This window comes from Erythrolamprus reginae, chromosome 5 (assembly GCF_031021105.1).
Source record: "Erythrolamprus reginae isolate rEryReg1 chromosome 5, rEryReg1.hap1, whole genome shotgun sequence".
NCBI classification, from domain to species: domain Eukaryota; kingdom Metazoa; phylum Chordata; class Lepidosauria; order Squamata; family Dipsadidae; genus Erythrolamprus; species Erythrolamprus reginae.
Genome location: NC_091954.1, coordinates 27584637 through 27604235, shown reverse-complemented (window position 1 = coordinate 27604235; position 19599 = coordinate 27584637). Strand labels below are relative to the sequence as shown.

At 39.8% G+C, this 19599-nt stretch overlaps 1 long non-coding RNA gene across 1 annotated transcript in view; it reads right to left on the bottom strand.

Annotated features, from left to right (window-relative positions):
• Nucleotides 1–10237: 10237 nt before the first annotated feature.
• Nucleotides 10238–19599, bottom strand: part of LOC139167623 (uncharacterized) — a 172108-nt gene continuing 162746 nt past the window's right edge. The window contains exon 4 of the long non-coding RNA XR_011559159.1: nt 10238–10320. This is a non-coding gene — a long non-coding RNA (uncharacterized lncRNA). The remainder of the gene's footprint in view (nt 10321–19599) is intronic.

Here is a 19599-nt window from a genome sequence, read left to right as displayed (position 1 = left end):
CCATTTTTGTGAAAGACAGGCCCATTTTTGTTTAACAATTTTTTTCACAAAAATGGGATATGGGGGCGGGGCTTTGAGACAGCAAAAAATGGCTGCATTCGGTGCACTGACATTTCCAGTCTCTTTTGGGGGGGGGGGGGGGGTTGTGTCTTATACTCTGAAAAATATGGTAAATTGTTTTGATATGGGGATCCCAATGGTTCATTCATTTAATATATAGACCAAGGTACCTGTATCTCACCCACTTATACAGCAATAATACTACTGAAAGTTACAATGACTGATGGTGTCTTATGACCGTTTTTTACACACCCATTACAATACAGGTTATGTGATCAAAATTCAGATTCTTGGTAACTGACTCGTATTTATGATGGTTGCAATGTCTCGTGGTCATGTGATTCCCTTTTACAACCTTCTGACAGGCAAAGTCAATGAAAATCAGATTCACTTAACAGCCGTGTTTCTAACTTAACAACAGCGATTTAACAACTGTGGCAAGAAAAATCATAAAATGGGGTGAAACTGATTTAACAAATGTTTCACTTAGCAACAGAAATTTTGGGCTCAATTGTGGTCGTAAGTCAAGGATTACCTGTTTTAGATTCACTATCACACATATATTATAGTAAAACCTCTATTAATTGGCTATTCCTTAGGGAAAAAAAGGTTTGTTAATATAGGTCCGGTATAGAAGTTTACATCATTTGTATATTAATGGATATAAATAGCATTTTTTAAAGAAAATATAATCATTATTGAAGATAAAAATGGGAGGGGATACATAAAGCAAAAGGACTATGCAAATATTGGTACAAATGTATATGAATTTGAGTATACAGTTATAAATCAAAGTACGCACTTATATATATAAAAGGAAAAAAAGCTAAAGGGAAAGGGACAGAAGGAAAGAAAAAGGAAGAGGAAAGAGAAAAGGGAAAAGAAGGGGGAAAGCGAAAAAGAAGAAGAAAGAAAAGAAGAGGTAAATTCATATCTATAAATTTATCAGATGTTGTAAATAATGTCAACTTATCTGTTGACCTGATTACTCTACAGCTTTTAAGATCTTTACTATCAGTATACTGTAAAGGAAAATTTTGAGTTTCTAAATTTGAGTTAGAGTTTCAATTTTTATTGTTTTGAATTTGTTCATCCTTTTATCAATGATTCATAACATTATTTTATAGGTTTATGAGATAGTTGTTTGGGTGAAGGCTAAGAGGATCATGATGGAGTTGTATGTTGTCTTTTCTCCAGTCAAATATACAATTATTTGCACTAAAATCTCAAAAAAGTGGGAGAACTACTGTTTTCACAATCAACCTGCTTGAGTTAATGGACAAAACGTGATTTAACGTATTAGTCCATTGATTCTGAAGTCCTTTAAGCCAAGGTCCACAGAACACCACGTACCCCGCAGCTCAACGCTGACCTACAAATTTCCTCTTCTGTCAGCAAGGTCTATTAAAATGAGGAATTACTGTATAACCAAATAAAATCATGTGACTTTGTGACATTTCTCTTGAAAATGAACTCTGTTTGATTAGACAGTACAGACAGAACAGTAACAGTACAGAATAAATTATATTCATCCACAATTAATGCCATAGTTCACCATTCAAACAGACTGGTCTTGTTATAATAAAGAATAGATCAACAGGCTCATCTGCAATTATACAAAGCATTCTATCTAATCCTTATTGAGGCCAATCTTCCAACCAGCCTGTTGTAGCTCAGCAATAAAAAGTTGTGTCGATGAATTGCAATGCCCTTTTCAAATTAGCCTCTCCGCGAGTTCAATTCAATCTGTATCTTAATGTCAAAGAAAAACTCTTAGCTGATCAATCCTGTCTCCATTTATGCGTATTTGAAGTCTAAGGAATTGAATTATTTAAGGCTTAGACCGCCCCACAATTCAACTTTAGAATCTAAGAAATTAAAAATAAAAATGAAGAGTCTTTGAGTATTTAGAAAGTTTCTCTCATGTGCCACTGTATAACTTAGGACTGAAAGCAGAAGATTCACAATATGGAGAATGACTTAATTATGTACTAGCTGCCAATTTGCATTTTCATGCAACCCCAAATGAAAATAAATCACTTGTCCTATTAAATCAATGCCTCTTAAATTCTTCTTCAGTTAAAGGAGGCCTTCATAATTTGTGTCACTACATGTTGAGTGCAGTCCTCCCTCAGCCAGGAACTCAGTCAAGGACATGTCCCTTACCTCTTCTGCTACCATCAGTCACAGTATAGTGTCAATGTCTATAATATATCTTAAAGGGACATGAAAAAAAGACTCCGTTGAAATTGGTAGTGACCAAATTGTGACAGAAAATGCCTATAAACATACAAGTGACCTGGAACATTTCATTTCTTCAGTTTCACATGAGACAAGCACAACTTACTATTTTATCTAATCAATCTACACAACCCTCTTCCCCTTCTGATCAGACAGATTTTTTAAAACAAATAAATATTTTTTTTCTGAATTTCAGTTTTCATTTCAAATCAACTTGAATTGGGTAAGAAGGCAAATTATTACAAAACCTTATTTTATGGAATTAATAAAGAACTTGCAAGTTTTAGACGTCAATTTTCATCTATTTCTATCCCTGACAATTAAAATCTCTTCCCCCCCAGGTCATGCCTTTGGACCACTCATAAACTATCAAGACTTTGGAAGTAGTCCCCTGCCTAATTCAGTTTAGGATCATTATCCTGAGAAGTTGTTTGTTTGTTTGTCAAAAACATGTACAAGATAGCAGGTGTGGGTATAAACATAAACAAAGTAGGTACAGATAAATTAGAACAATAGAACAGGGATGGTAGGCACAATGGTGCTCTTATGTACACCCCTTACAGACCCCATAGGAAGGGGTGAGGTTGACTGTAGACATTCTAAGGTTAAGGTTAAAGCTTTGAGGATTTGGGGAAGAAACCACAAAGTCTGGTAGTGCATTCCAGGCATTGATCACTCTGTTGCTGAAGTCATATTTTCTGCAATCGGATTTGGGGCGATTTATTTTGAGTTTGAATCTATTGTGTGCTCGTGTATTGTTGTAGTTGAAGCTGAAGTATTCATTGACAAGTAGGACATTGTGGTAGATGATTTTATGAACTATATTTAGATCATAAATAAGGTGATGTAGCTCTAAGCTATCTAAGCTCAAAATTTCAAGTCTGGTAGAATAAGGTATTCTGCTGTGAGCGGAGGAGTGCAGGATTCTTCTTGTGAAATACACCTGGACTCTCTTGATTGTATTAATCCTTTCTTCGGTTTGAATCCAGCACTATCTCCAATTAGAACTATCTAGGGTGTGGACAAAAAATTGTGGTGTGGACAAAAAAATGGAAACACTTGACTTTTTGGCATCATAATGTTTGAACATGTTCAAATTAATCAAAACTTGACATATTTTAATGTTTTTTTAAAAAATATCTGTTATTTGATATGTTTTTTTAAACTACCCTCTCTTTTTACAGAAATTTAAGGAAATTGGTTATAACCTTCTAGAAATGGCAGACCTCTCAGACTTTCAAAGAGGCCAAATTGTTGGTGCTCGAATAGCAGGCGCTAGTGTAACAGAAAGTGCCCGAATGTTTGGTGTTTCAAGAGGTAATGTCTCAAAAGTAATGATTGCTTTTGAAAGAGAAGGGAAAATGATCTCAGCCAAACACAGGTCTGGTCGAAAGTTGAAGTTGTCTGAGAGAGACCATTGGACTCTAAAGTGAATTGTTAGAGCGGATCGCAAGACCACAGCTCCTAAAATCACTGCAGAACTCAATAGACACGTACAGTACCCAGTTTCCACAAAAACTGTTTGAAGGGAGCTTCACAAACTGGTTTCCACGGAAGAGCTGCAATTAGAAAACCTCTGCTCTCAAAGACAAATGTTTCAAAGCATTTAGAGTGGTGAAGAAACCACCAGAAATGGTCCCTCAAGCAGTGGCAAAATGTGATTTTCTCTGACAAATCACCGTTTACCATTTTTCTGACCTCCACCGGTGTTTACATTTGGAGACACCCAAAAGAATCATTTCATCCAGACTGCCTTCTCCCAACCGTCAAACATGGAGGGGGTTCAGTGATGATCTGGTGTGCTATTTATTGAAGATCCGCTGGGCCAATGGTTTCCCTTCATGGAAGAATTAACAGCCATCACTATTTAGGAATTTTGGCTGACCAAATTCATCATATGGCTCAATAACTGTTTCCAGAGGGGGATGTCATCTTTCAAGATGATAATGCACCAATCTATAGAGCAAGAATTGTTAAAGAATGGCACGAAGAACATTCTAATGAAGTTCAGCATCTCATCTGGCCACCACAATCACCAGATCTCAACATTATTAACAACCCTGCTGTTCTGTTCGGGTCGTATGTGACCCGAAGCCAAGTTTGAGTCCCTGTAAAAATTTTTCCCTGCATATCTGAAACTTGAAATTTCATGACTATTTATCATTTCAGGGGTTCTCTCTATGAGAATTTTTTTTTTTGGGGGGGGGGGGGCTTAGTTTTTGCTGGGCAAAAAAAGTTACAAATCTTCTGTTCGGGTCACATACGACCCGGACCGAAAACTCTTCATTTGCAGTGCTTATGTTTGGTCTTTTTGAAAGCTTTTTTCACTTGGAAAGTAGTCTGAACATTTCTGCACACAATGATATGAAAATTGAAATGAAAAAAGTAAATCTTATTGGTTTATTTTGCGGATATAATGCACGCCCCCCCCCCCGTTTTTGTGAAATTTTTTTCAATTTATGGATAGTTTTGCTTGCAAAATGCATTCTATTTTACTAAAGTTGGTGTGAGATTGGTAGCTTGAACATTTCTGAATATAAGAAAAATATAAAGGAACTGAAAAAAATGATTCTTATTGGTTTTTTAACATCAGAAATAAGGCCTCCCCCCCCCCTTGGCTGCTTGCAACCATTTTCACTTTTTATTTTTTTATGCTCCAAATCCGAAATATTCTTTAAAATCTTAGGCATTCATTTACTCAATTTAACAATGCTGATCATCAAAAAATATTTTTGGGGTGGTGGCTAATTGTTTTCTGGGCAAAAAAAAATCATAACTTTGAATCTGTTTCTGTTCGTATGTGACCGGACCAAAAATATTTTTTTTAGGTACTTGAATTTGATCTTTTTGAAAACTTTTTCAACTGGAAAACTAGTTTGAACATTTCTGAACATAATGATATGAAAATTGAACTGGAAAAATTGAGACTTATATTTTTATTTTGATCAAAAAGCCCCTCCCCCCATCCTTTTTTAATTTCGTGTCAATTTCTATTTTTTAAGGCTACAAATCCCTAAGGAATTTTCCCCCAAGAGGTTTGATATACTAAATTGAACATTTCTGAATATAAGAAAAATATAAATGAACTGAAAAAAATGGTTCTTATTGGTTTATTTTTGCCACAAAAGGGCCACCCCCCCTCGGCCTTGCTGTATGCCATTATTGTCACTGTTTATACATATTTGTCTAGAAATATTTGGAATATCCTTTTGAAAATCAACCACATTGTAGCCAGAGAACTAATTTTATGAAACAAATCCATTTTACTAAAAAAAAGTATGTAAGTTTGAAATTAACAGCATAATTTTTATATAAATTGAAATAATTGAGGCATACTTTATGTGCAAAATAAACCAATATGCATCAATTTTTCCAGTTCAATTTTCATATCATTATGTTCAGAAATGTTCAAGCTACCAATCCCACACCAACTTTAGTAAAATAGAATGTATTTTGCTAGCAAAACTATCCATAAAGTGAAGACTATTTAAAAAAACGGGGGGGGCATGCATTTCATCAACAAAATAAACCAATATGCATCAATTTTTCCAGTTCAATTTTCATATCATTATGTTCAGAAATGTTCAAGCTACCAATCCCATAGCAACTTTAGTAAAATAGAATGCATTTTGTAAGCAAAACTATCCATAAATTGAAAAAAATTTCACAAAAACAGGGGGGGCGTGCATTATATCCGCAAAATAAACCAATAAGATTTACTTTTTTCATTTCAATTTTCATATCATTGTGTGCAGAAATGTTCAGACTACTTTCCAAGTGAAAAAAGCTTTCAAAAAGACCAAACATAAGCACTGCAAATGAAGAGTTTTCGGTCCGGGTCGTATGTGACCCGAACAGAAGATTTGTTATTTTTCTTAAACAGAACAGCAGGGTTAAGCATTTATGGTCGATTTTAGAGATTCAAGTAAGAAATCGATTTCCACCACCATCATCTCTAAAAGAACTGGAGGGTGCTTTAACTGAAGAATGGGCTAAAATTCCTTTGGAAACAATTCACAATTTGTATGAATCAATACCTCGGAGAATTGAGGCTGTATTTGCCGCAAAAGGTAGACCAACACCATATTAAAAGATACTTTGATGATTTTTCAAGGTGTTTCCATTTTTTGTCTACCACCTGTAAATCCACAGTTGCTATTTTAGCTGTTAGACATCACCTCTGTATCTCCTTATTTTTCCCATAGTCCTCCTAGAGGTTTTAAGATTTCCCTTAGTGTCATTTCATATGTGTCATATCTTCTCCTTTGAAAATTTGTACTAACTTCAATTTTCAACATCTCATCAGCCAAGCAATTCCAAACTAATTTGCTTGCCATTTTGTACATGAAGAACCAGCAAGAAGCTAGGGCTGGCAGCAGGCCTATCCCAGAATCATTATCACTTTTCTATGATATTTGGATTATATGAGAGGTCCTGCTGAGATAGCTCTCTATATCCATATTACTCATCTCAGAAACAGGGCTGCCAATTGCATGAGATTGAATTGAAAGAAGAGTATATTCAACACTGTCACTGAATTTCTAGAGACACTGGTGCATAACAAGTCACATTGCAGGGCTTCTCACTCCACAAGCAAAAATGGTGTAGAAGACAGAGACTTATTCATGGCGATGCCACTGCTTTTTGACCATATAAAACATAATTGGAAATGACAAAAGAGATTTTCATTGTCATTTTCCCCAGTTGCTCTCACTCATCACAAATGAAGTTTTGCTGCCAAAGCCAGTTAAGCTGAGATGACTAGCCATGTGCCTGTCTATATCCAAGACAGCTGGACTTTTACCTACCTAATTGTGTTGTGTTGTGTTGAGCGGTGGTTGAACCCTTGAGGCTTATTGCACAGGAGCAGCTAAATGTGTTGGCACAGCTCTGCTGAGTTTGTAAATCAATTGAGGCTTTTGTCATGGAGATGTTCTATGGCTTACGGGGGCTTTCTCCAATAGAATGTCTCTCTTTGTCACCATGTGGCACCTTTCAATCTGGTAGTTTCCTTTGTATCACAGATATTCTCTAACACAATATATTTTATGAGGTTCTTAGTGTCTGATGTAGGAGTGGTATGATGGCCTAGAGATGGAGCTCTCACCTCACAATCAGGAGTTTGTGAGTTTGATCCTAGATAGAGGCAGATATTTCTCTCCCTAGGCACACTGAGAATATTGGCAATAGGAAGGACATCCGGCTATTAAAACACTCTGCTAGCTCCATTCAGTTGCCCCAGACTCCACCACGCGAGGAATTATGAGGTTGTTAAAAAATGATGATGATGATTGGACTTGTATGTTCAACCAATAGAAACACAACAGCATTCAAAATTACAAAGAGAATAATTTTCATATTATGCCGATAAAATGTGACATAAGGCAAAGATGGACAACTTGCTGTCTTTAGGTCAGATATAGCACACAAAGTCCTCTTTATGCTGAAAATTGATGAAATAAGATTTCTGAAAATGAACAGTATGTTGTCCTACCATGTTGAGGGACATCATCAAGTAAAGAACATTTCCCTCACCTTCCTCCCCCTCCATAGTACAACACACCTCAATAGGCATAGAGGTCTTCATCCGTTCAGAAATGATAAGTGCAATATTGACCAGATGCTTCCATTGCCCCACATCTAATCCATATAAAAACCAACGGGAGAAGCAAATCCAGCACACATTTTTGGACAAAAATGAATGTCTGGTTGTATTTGACTCCTAATGCCTACATTTCTTTTTTTAATAGCAATATGGAACTGGTTTGCTATTATCTACTTCTCAGATGGTTTTAATTTGGCTTTTACACTCCTGTCAAACCCAGATGGCTCTCCATCCAGATCCAGTTCTGCTCACTTTTCAGAATTATCCAGGGCCACAAGTTAAACAAACAAAGAAGTAAGTTTTCAGTAGAGGAACCTATTCTATACTATTCTTTTAAAGCACCTTCCTTTAATGAAAATTGCCAAAATTTTTGCTATACTCGATCAATGTGCAAATGGAGTTATATATATATTAAAAAAACTAGTCCGCAATGATAATCATAATCACAATCATGCCATAAATTTCACACCTGCTGGAAAATGTCCAATGGACTTCATATTTACAATAGAATTACTTCTATAAGTCAAAAATGGGTCCCTACCTGTGCAGTCTCATGTGCACGCTCTAGAATTGGCCTACTGATGATGCAGTTTGGGTGTGATGGCTTCGGTGCTATTTTTGCTGGTCTGTGCATGCCACCATTTATTTTGTAATTTTTTGTGAATTTTCATCTCTTTGAGCATGCACAAAAATAAATTCATCCCTCTGCACATGCATGAGAGTAAAATCATGCAAAGGGATGTAAGAAACATCAAGATGCGTATCGGTAGAAATGGTGAGAGGAACCCACCCCTGCTATGAGCATATATTTGTTTCCAAGAAGAATTCAGTTTCAGGAACATTCATTGATAATTGTCAGTGGAGGGCAAAAGGCAGCACATATACCCATAGGGGGCCATCTTCCCTATACATTCTTTCAATGCAGATGAAAGTCCTAAGACTGGTACAAATGGGAACCAGAAATTGCCAAGTTAAAGAGAATTATTATGTAAAACACCCATCAGTCATCTCTAAAGATTAGAACAACTACCATAACCATGGGTGGGCAGCAGGCAGGACGGGGTGAAATGAAGTTCCACTGGTGGAAATGAAGATGCATGCACAGCTCCAGCTGATTGGCGGCTTTCACTTCCTGGATCACTGGTCTCGGCTCAGCTCTCCTTTTTTCCCCTGCTGTTGCTGCTTCATTTGCGCTCCTTGCTTTTTTCTTCTTTCCTCCTTCCTGGCCTCGGACGAGCTTCCCTCTCTCCTGCCCAGCTCCCCTCCAGCCTCACACGGCCACCTTCCACCTGAGGTGCAAGCAGAAGGTGTGGGTGGAAGCAGCACTGGCAGCATTTATGTTTCTGGCAGCACCTGTTCGCCTAGCTACCCAGCTTGAGGTGGGGGGGGTGAGAAGGAAGGAGAGCATGGGACACTGGTAAGGTTGTAAGTCGAGGACTTAACAGTTCACTTGAACAATGATGCTCATTCAAGCCACTCCCACCTGGTCTCATGGCCGGCAAGCCACTCCCACCCAGTCACATGACCATTAAGCCACACCCACAGTGTGGCAGTAAAATTTTGGCTGCCCATTACTGACCGTACCTGTATCCATTTTTTTTTCTCTGAAGGACAAAATATCTACAGTTTTAAATCTGGAGCCTATTTAAAGGCTGTTATCCTCACAGGTACAGTAAATTGTGCTTTATATTTCATTCTTGCTTGCAGTATAGCTTATAGTCTTATTAGGTTGCGTCTGACTATCTTCTGTCAAGTCAAGCCTAGTGTTGAATAAGTTAAGTATTTGGAGTTTTTGAAAGTTATGCTGAACCCTGGTATGAGGTCTAATTGAAAGAGGTAGATTTGGGCACCTTTGTTTGCACATATGGAAATATGCAGCAGCAGGCAGCCACTTACCTCGCTACCTGGATGGTCCTTGGCGGCCAGCACAGGCACAAGTGAAATTTTGGCTATTTTCGCCTGTATTTTTGCTTCCGTGCATGCATAGAAGCAAAAAGCCGGTAAATTTCTCCAGAAATCTGCTGGTCGTGCCATACCTGGATGGTGTCCCCCCATGTGGAGGGAGGAGCCCATGACTGGATATATGAAAAGTCTTCTAAATGGGCTTGGTTTTAAATGTCCTCATTGGCTTAATTCATGGAAGCTCAAAGAGAAAGATGTGGTTTATTTTCTTCTTCTAGAAGTTAGAGCTACTACTGCAAAGTATTTGAATATAAAAATAAACATCTTTCTAACACAAGATTTCATTTAAGTAATGGATTGTGTTGCTGATGTAGAAATATCAATACCAGGAATATGAAAATAAGTGGTATAAGAAAATATTTCATAACAATCTCTTTCATCTTGCCTTCTCCGTCTTGGACATTACTGAGACTTGAGAAATGCCAGTGTCCATCCTGTTGTTTGATTGATCTCTGCATAAGGAAGAAAACAAGGAGTTGGAGAGGAAGACGTAAGTATTGCTGTGCCAACATTATCTTCCACAAGCAATGACAAAGATGCCTCTGAAAAGTTCTCTACTCCTTCCAAATACTATCTGACCTGGATAAAGATTGAGAAAATTGAGGAAAGCGCTTGCTTTTGAACAATTTATTTTTCTTTCAGGATCACAAAATTTCAAGTCAATATTTCCCAGGTGATTTAATAGTCATAGCCATAGTTCCCTCTAAGCTGAGCAGTGAGCAATCGCTCACTTAAAAATCATCATCAACTCAGAGTTTTCCAAACCTGCCCAGAAGCCGAGAGGGAAAGAGTGAGAGGGAAGGAGAGAGAGAGGAAGAGAGGAAGAGAGAGAAACAGATAGAAAAAAGAGAGGAAGGAAAAGAGAAAGAAAAAGAATGGGAGTAAGGAAGAGAGAAAGAAAATCAAAATCTAGTTTGAAACTAGCTCAACTATTTAAGTGGCATTTTTATATTGATAGAGTTGCCCTATTATGAGCTCACTGTTATAGACACACAGTACAGTATTTTATTTTGAAATTCTCTGAGGCAAAATAGGGTGGGTTTTTTATTTGTTTGTTTGTTTGTTTGTTTGTTTATTTATTTATTTATTTATTATTTTTGTGCTGCCCAGTCCCAAAGGGACTGCCGCTCAGACACTATACTTTTCCGCCCACCCCCCCAAAAAATTAGAGGGAACACTGGTCATAGCATGTCCAGATAGCTGATTATATTGCAATTATTCAGCACAAAGCATTTTTCAAAGAGGATAGCAGTAAGATTTTAAATTTTTATTTATTTAGTTATTGCACTTTTATGTCACCCCTCTTTGAGGACTCGGGGCAGCTTACAATATATATAGAAACAATATAACATCCTAAATCCAATTAATTTAAATTAATAGTCTAAAAAGCCCAAGCCATAAAAAATATCCATTCAGTGTGGAGGAATATAAAATAAATAAAAAATTATACCCCCCCCCCCAAAAAAAATACTCATTCCCATTCAAGCAGCTAACTCACAATACATTCGTCAGCCAGGGGGCTAGAGTCGAGTGGCCCAAGCCTGGCAGCATAGATGAGTCTTGAGACTCTTGCAGAAGGCAACGAGGGTGGGGGCAGTGCAAATCTCTGGGGAAAGCTGATTCCAGAGGGCCATGGCCCCCGCAGAGAAGGCTCCTCTCCTAGGCCTCACCAAGCGACATTGTCTGGTTGACGGGACATGGAGAAGGCCGACTCTGTGGAACCTAACCGGTTGCTGGGATTCTTATGGCAGAAGGCAGTCCTCCAAATAATCTGGCATGATTTTTAAATGTCTCTAAATTGGAGAGAAATAAAAGCAGTGGTGGGATTCAAATAATTTAACAACCTGGTCTCTGTCCTAATGACCAGCTGGGTAGGCATGGCTCGGTGGTCATGGGACTGGGTGGGTATAGCCAACTCAACGTCACTCATATTGATGGTCACTTCGCCTTAGCTGTTATAATGTAATAAGAGTTAACCAGAGAGGGGGTTTCTGTAAGCAGAGCAATAAAGTTTAGGCTATAAACAACACCAGAATGTTTCCTTCCTGCCTTCCTTACAGGATGAACCCTGTAAAGTGGAAACAAACAAAATGAGATTTGTTTTCCAACAACTGGTTCGCTGAGCTGCTTAGAAAGTTAACAACTGGTTTTCCCAAATAGGTGTGAATCAGGGGTGGCTTCCACTTTCTTTCCCTGTGTGCATCACATTGCGGAAATGACTCGCTGCATGTGCGGATGGTTTTTTTGCCAGCTGCGGCAACCAGAGAACCAGTTCGGGGGCATAGATAACCAGCCATAGCTGCCGGTTTGGTGAGTGGATGTAAATTTCCGTCACCGATATGGGAGACCAGTCCAAGCTGGTGTGAACTGGCTGAATCCCACCAGTGAAAAGGTAATTTTCTTTCAATTGAAAGACAGACAAAGCATACGATGTGTATTAGCATATAAAATTCACACAGGACAACAAAAAGAACACAAGAGATGGGCTCGCTTATGGTCATTTGCTGGTGAGAAAAACAACCATCAGTTTTTTCTCCTTAAGAGAAAGTGACAATTGCTGACAGATGGCTAAACCATCTGGTTTAAAATATTGTCCCTGAGCTAGCTGATCTGCAGGGGAGGAATGAGCAGAAACACCCACACTTCCTCACAAATCAGTTCCTTGCGGGTATTTGGAGAGAGGGATAATATTCTGACAGTATTCTTCTGCTTTACTGAGTGGCACCCCACACAGATCAGATGCAATGCCTGATCCAGGAAGAGTACTGCTTTAGTTTGGCAAGATTTCTGTCCAAAGAGGAGGAACACAAAAGGAAACTGCTTTGAAATGACTCGGCGTGTCTTTCTTAGATTTTACTGCCTGACATTATCGCCAGTAGCAAGCCAAGAAGGGTCAGCTGTATCTGTGCCCTCACACAAGGCCAGGAATGTTGCCATACCCATCTTACTCTGCTCAAGTTCAATCATTGCCTCCTAACAGTGATGGGCTCCTACGGGTACGGTCAGGTATGCAGAACCGGTAAAAAAATGTTGGTCAGGTACACAGAACCGGTAGATTTTTTTCCTTTTTTTCCCTTCTGGGCTCTGGGTATGTTTTTCCTATCACAGTAAATGAGGTTGAATGTGTACAATTTTAGAAGAGCTGTGTGTGTGTGCGCGTGTGTGTGTGTACATACACATACAATTTATATAGTAGATAATGTATATTTTTGTGTGCCTGTGTGTAATATGTATGTACATATATAGCATATATACATGGAATTAAATAGTATATTGTGGATGTTCAGTAATAGTAAGGGAAATTGTATCTCATTGAGGCGAGGAAAGGCCAGGCACCCTAACCCCAACCCAAACCCTTGATGTAAGTGATGTCAAGTTGGCCACCTTTAAGCCAGTTACATGACCTTTAAGCCATCTCTGGTAACATGATCATCAAGCCACTCCCACCTGGCTACATGGCTGGCAAAATAAGCCCCACCCACAGTGTGGTAGTAAAGTTTTTTGCAGCCCTTCACTGCCTTCTAAGCACCAAAAATCTTAACCAGCCCTGAAATTATGATGAAGAACTGCACTGGAGGGGTGGAGAGTCCTCCCTGAGCACACTGTGGTGAGCCAGGAGCACAGTGGCCCACAGGCCAATCTTATCCAGGCATTTGTGGGAAGTCTCCCCCCGCACAAAGAATATATTGGGGAATATTAAAAAGGCAGGATAGGAGAAATGGAGAAAAAACTTAAAGGAGGATCCCCAGTTTTCCTGCCCTAAACAGAAATTGAGGCAGCCAGCTTTTAGAAATGCACATTTGGTCATTCATTCAGAAAGACTGGGTCAGGCAGAAACTCAGATATGCAACAAACCAAAGACTGACAAATTAGCTCACACACTTAGTATTTGCATTTCCCCTTTTGCCTATAGAGCCATCCATGACCCCTACATGACCCACCAATTCTAAACCACTCATTCTAAACTCCATTTTTATTTATTATTTATTTATTATTTTGTCAGTTGTCCCAGAATTACATGTGGTTGGTGGTTCTGTTTCATCAATAAAGGGAACCTTTTTTTCCTATCAGCCTCCAGCCTCCATTTTATTTCCAGTGTCTTTCTTCTGACTTGGAACTGAGCCAACACGTGGAAACACAGAATCCTCCCAGCTTAAGACAAAAACATGTACTACTTAAGCTTAAATCTGCACAACTATGTTCTGCTGTCAAACAGTTACTACTATAGTCAGGCACAAAAGCAAGGCCTCTTTCAGTGCGCTGCCCCACATGTTCCTAAAAGCTGTTGTGGGACCAGGAAAGAGTTCCAGCAATGCAAATCCGAAATAGATTTTGTTATTTGGAAAATTATGTCATGAATGCCATACATGTTATATCCAGCAGAGGGAAGCATCAGACCAAAAAACCCCACAGGAGTTGCTGGCTCTTGTGAAGAACAATGCTTCATCTGTTTCCAATTCAATATTCTGTTTCACACACCCACACACCTAGATCCATTGTGCCTGCAGTCTGAAATTTTATGATAATAGTTGAGAATGGCAGCTGCTGTGTCTGATTTCATAGGGTGTTTTATAATGATGAATCGGCCTCTGAAAGAGATTTCATAACTGATCAATCCAAAAACAAAAACACACCAAGAAGCACTAGATAGCCATGAGAAAAACATCCCTCTCCAGTTTGTGGGCTTTATTAAAAAGTGTTTCCTAATTTGAGGGGGTGGAGTTTTTGCAAGAAATATGTTCTTCCCCTTAGAACATCCTCTTCTCCACCTGCACATGTGCAGAAGCAAAACAAATCGCTGAAATCTCATACATACGCAGGTCACTTCATGATAGTTTGCTTCCTGTGCATGCGTAGAAGCAAAACCACACTGGGATGCATATGTGCACATCCAAGACACTTGAAGATGCATGTGCAGTGCACTGATAGCGGTGGTACGAGCAATCCGACCTTGACCCTGAACCCCACCCCCTCCTCCTTGCTTGCCTTGTTTGTTCCAGGAGTTGCCACCAGAGGCTTATTAGCTAAACACAGTGAAGAGCTAGCAAAAGTTTTACTATCACACTGTGGGTGTGGCTTTTGCATTTTCTTACAGTGCAAATTGGGTGTTCTGGGGTGGAGCTCCATTTTTGCTACCCCCACAGTGTCCCCCCCCCTGGTCCGGGCAGTAGCCCACCCCTAGCTAATCCCCCTCCCCCTCACGAATCTGTGTCTTTTGTTTCCTCACTGCTGGGATCACCTCTTCTTCCTAGTGACTTTTTCTTATATTCAGTTCAGAACGCCACATTCATTTAGTCCTCCCTCCCTCCCCTCTCTCTGTGCATCTGAGCATAGTGAGTGAGGCTGTGTTTATTTCCTTTTCAGAGCTTTGAAAGAAGAAGATGGGGCAATGAGACCCCTACTTTGCCTGCTTCTCCCCTCCCCCAACACACACACAAATACACCTTTCTTTTTTCCCCAGTCCGCAACTCCGGGTCTGTTTCACTCGGTTCCGACTGCTTTTGCGCTTGTCTGTTCAGAGGAAAGAGAGAGCTTCCTGGGAGGTAGGCTAAGACGTGGCTGGCCCCTTGGTCAATTTTTTCTTGACCAAAAATCCCCCCCCCAAAAAATGGTGACACCCACGGACCACGTCCCCCTGGCATTGCTCCATGTCCCCCAGGGGGTGCACCCCACTATTTGAGAAATACTGATCTAAGCCAGCACAACTCTAAGGCAGTGTTTCCCAACCTTGGCAACTTGAAGATATTTGGACTTCAACTCCCAAAATATCTTCAAGTTGCCAAGGTTGGGAAACACTGCTCTAAGGGATATTTTAATAAAAATAATATAGAAAGAATGGGCTGGAAGGGATCTTGGAGGGCTTCTAGTCCAGCCCCCCCTGCTCAAGCAGGAGAACCTATAGTATTTTGGATAAGTGACTGTTTAGACTCTTATTAAAAACATCTAGTGATGGATTACCCACGATTTCTGGAGGCAAGCTGTTCCACTGGTTAATTGTCTTCACTGTTAGGAAGTTTCTCCTTAATTTCAGACTGCTTTTCTCATCCATTAGTTTCCAACCATTGTTTTTTATCCTGCCCTCTGGTGCTTTGGATAATAATTTGACCCCCTCTTCTTTGTGTCAGTCCCTCAAGTACTGGAATACCACTTATCATTTTTCTTTGATAGTTTTAGTTGCTTATGTAAAAGATCACGGTGTCAATCTCACTGTATTTTGAAATGAATTTTTTCTCCACTTTTATAGAGAATCAGTTACAGAAAGTCAGGCCTTACTGTCTGATCCCATTTCAGCCTTGAACTGTTTTCCCTTCTTGAAACTGACAGATCATAACTCCTTTTATTCTGAAACGGGAAGAAAGTCTTAAAAATTGTATTGGTATTGATTGATTCTGAAGACTGCTTGAAAGCATTTCATGTACTGAAATGGGCCTACCTATCATAGCTGAGAGCTTCCAAACTCTGCAATGTAGCCCCTACTCCCAGTACAGTGAGTTTCTTCCAACTCCAAGTAGTTATCTTTTAGGATCAATACTCCTAAGATTTTCCTGGCTTCAAAAATCTTACAATTACAGCATAATTAAAAAAAACCAGGCTCTACAGGAGAAATGAAGCTATTCCTTCGCTCTGACATGAACGTTATCAGGGTTTTCCTTAAACAGAAGCATAAATTAACTAAAATACAAGGAGAGGGAAGATCTGGAAGCACACAATAGCCTCATATCACAAATCAGCAACCTTAGTGTGTGTGCATGCATGTGTGCGTGTGTGTGTGTGTGTGTGTGATTATATTATAATCATTGCTACACACTAGGAATGGCATTAGAAAAAGCAATACCCCAAAAGACAGACATTTGCAAATAGTAATACAATGCATCTATAAAAGCAATTGTACATAAACCGGAAGGGGTGTGTGTGTGTGTGTGTGTGTGTGTAAAATGTTTTTTTGTCAATTCACCTAGTATACCCAAATATGGGAGGAGCACTCCAGGGGCCATCCAGGTTATAAACCATATTTTTAAACTTACAAAGAACTGATAAAGAAATAAAGGGAGACTGCAGACTAGTAGTCTAAATCTATTTCAAGCTATTTAGCAGTCATCAGCTAGCCATATCCTTCTAGTCTTCAAACTTGGGATGCTTGCCTTGTTAGGCAGTGTTTTTATCTTCTAAGCCACAAATTCACCTCCCTTATCAGTCCAGGGAAAGATTAAATATTTTTTGGTCGAGTCACCTGGTATATCCAAATATGGGAGGGAGCTTACTGTTTTCTTTTGCCTTTCAGCCCCAAAAATATGGTTTGTAGCCTGGATGGCTCCTGGAGTGGCAAGACAAGAAACAATGGATGGAAACTAATGTATATAGTCACTTCCACTGATGACATTACCCAGTTTTGTAATGAGACGTCTGCAAGCAACCATGGACTCCATATTTAAAATAGCACAGAGGCTCTGGGAGAGCGTTTTCAGTTTCCAGAGGCCCTCTGGAAGGATGGGGGAGGGTGTTTTTGCCCTTCACATGCTCCAGGGAAGCCTCTGAAGACTGGGGAGGACAAAAACGGCCCTACCAGGCTCACCAGACATTGGGAAATGGGCTGTTTCCAGCCTTCAGAGGGCCTTCGGGGGGCTGGGGAGAGGCCGTTTTTGCCCTCCCAAGGCATTGAATTATGGGTGTGGCACAATAGTGCACACACATGTGCTTTCTGCACCGGAGGAAAAAAGGTTCTCCATCACTGCCCTATACCATTTCTTTAAAATCTCCAGTGATGGGAGCATCCACAACTTCTGAAGGCAAGCCGATCCATTTGTTAATTGTTCTATCAAGAAATTTCTTCTTAGTTCTAGGTTGCTTTTCTCCTTGATTAGTTTCCATCCACTGTTTCTTGTCTTGCTTCCTGGTACTTTGGAAGACAAGTTGTTTTCCTATTCTTTGTGGCAGCCCTTCAAATAGTGGAATACTGCTATCATGTCACCCCAGTCCTTCTTTTCTCTAGACTAGCCATATCCAATTCCTGCAACCTCAGCTGGCTTGAATGTGGTGAATAAATAGATTGTTGTTGTTGTTGTTGTTGTTGTTGTTGTTGTTGTTATTATTATTATTATTATTATTATTATTATTATTATGTCAATACAACTCAGCAAACGAGATCACTATGCTGGATTTCGTATTTCATCACCAGTCGGGCGCTTCCCAAGCACTTAGGACTGTGTGATGTAGTGGCGAATTATGTTTGCCGATCCCAGTAAAGCGGCCTTTTGCAATTGACAGATGGAGATTTTGTCAATTCCGATGGTTTTCAAATGTCTGCTGAGATCCTTTGGCACTGCGCCCAGCGTGCCAAGTACCACTGGGACCACTTTCACTGGCTTATGCCAGAGTCGTTGCAGCTCGATTTTTAGATCTTCGTATTTCACTAATTTCTCTAGCTACTTCTCCTCAATTCTGCTGTCCCCTGGGATTGCGATGTCGATGATCCATACTTTCTTTTTCCCCACAATCAGGATGTCTGGTGTGTTATGCTTCAGAATTCGGTCAGTCTGAAGTCGGAAGTCCCACAGTAGTTTTGCTTGCTCATTTTCAACCACTTTTTTGGGCTTATGATCCCACCAGTTCTTTGCCACTGGTAAATGGTAGTTCCGGCACAAGTTCCAGTGGATCATCTGTGCCACAGCATCATGTCTATGTTTGTAGTCAGTCTGTGCGACCTTTTTGCAGCAGCTGAGTATGTGATCGATTGTTTCATCTGTTTCTTTACAGAGTCTGCACTTTGGATCGTCTGTTGATTTTTCAATTCTGGCTTTGACAGCATTTGTTCTAATGGCCTTTTCTTGTGCCGCCAGTATTAGTCCTTCTGTCTCCTTTTTGAGTGTTCCACTTGTAAGCCATAACCAGGTCTTTTCTTTATCCACTTTGCCTTCAATCTTCTCCAAGAACTGGCCATGCAATGCTTTGTTCCATCAACTGTCCATATGACATTGAGTTACATTTTTTCTGTACTGATCCTTAGTTTGCTTCACCTTGAGAAGTTTCCTATTGTTGACCTCCATCAACGCTGACTCTTTGCTCTCCTTCACATAGTCAGTTAATGCATGCTTCTCTTCTTCCACTGTCTGCTTCACTTGCAAAAGTCCTCTGCCACCTATTTTTCTTGGTAAATACAGCCTGTCAACGTCACTGCGGGGGTGTAGTGCATGATGGATCGTCATTAATTTTCTGGTTTTCCTGTCCAGGTTGTCCAGCTCTGCTTGAGTCCAGTTCACTATGCCAGCTGTGTATCTAATGACAGGTATGGCCCACGTATTTATAGCCTTGATAGTGTTGCCACCATTCAGTTTGCTCTTCAGAATTTTTCTGGTCCTCTGGATGTACTCTTTGCTGATCACAGTTTTCACATGGCCATGCTTGATATTATCCAGTTGCAAGATGCCCAAATATCTGTAGGCTTCTGGCTGGTGGCACTTGATGGTTTGACCATTTGGCATTTCAATGCCCTCACTTTCAGTGTTTTTCCCCTTTTTCAGTGCCACTGTGGCACATTTATCCAGGTCAAACTCCATGATGATGTCATTGCTGAAGATTTGCACAGTGTTGGTTAGTGACTGTATCTCAGTTTTTGATTTTCCGTACAACTTCAGGTCATCCATATACAGCAGGTGTGAAATTTTTGGTGAATTCCTAGCAGTTTGGTAGCCTAGGTTTGTTTTCTGTAGGATGAGTGACAGCGGGATTATAGC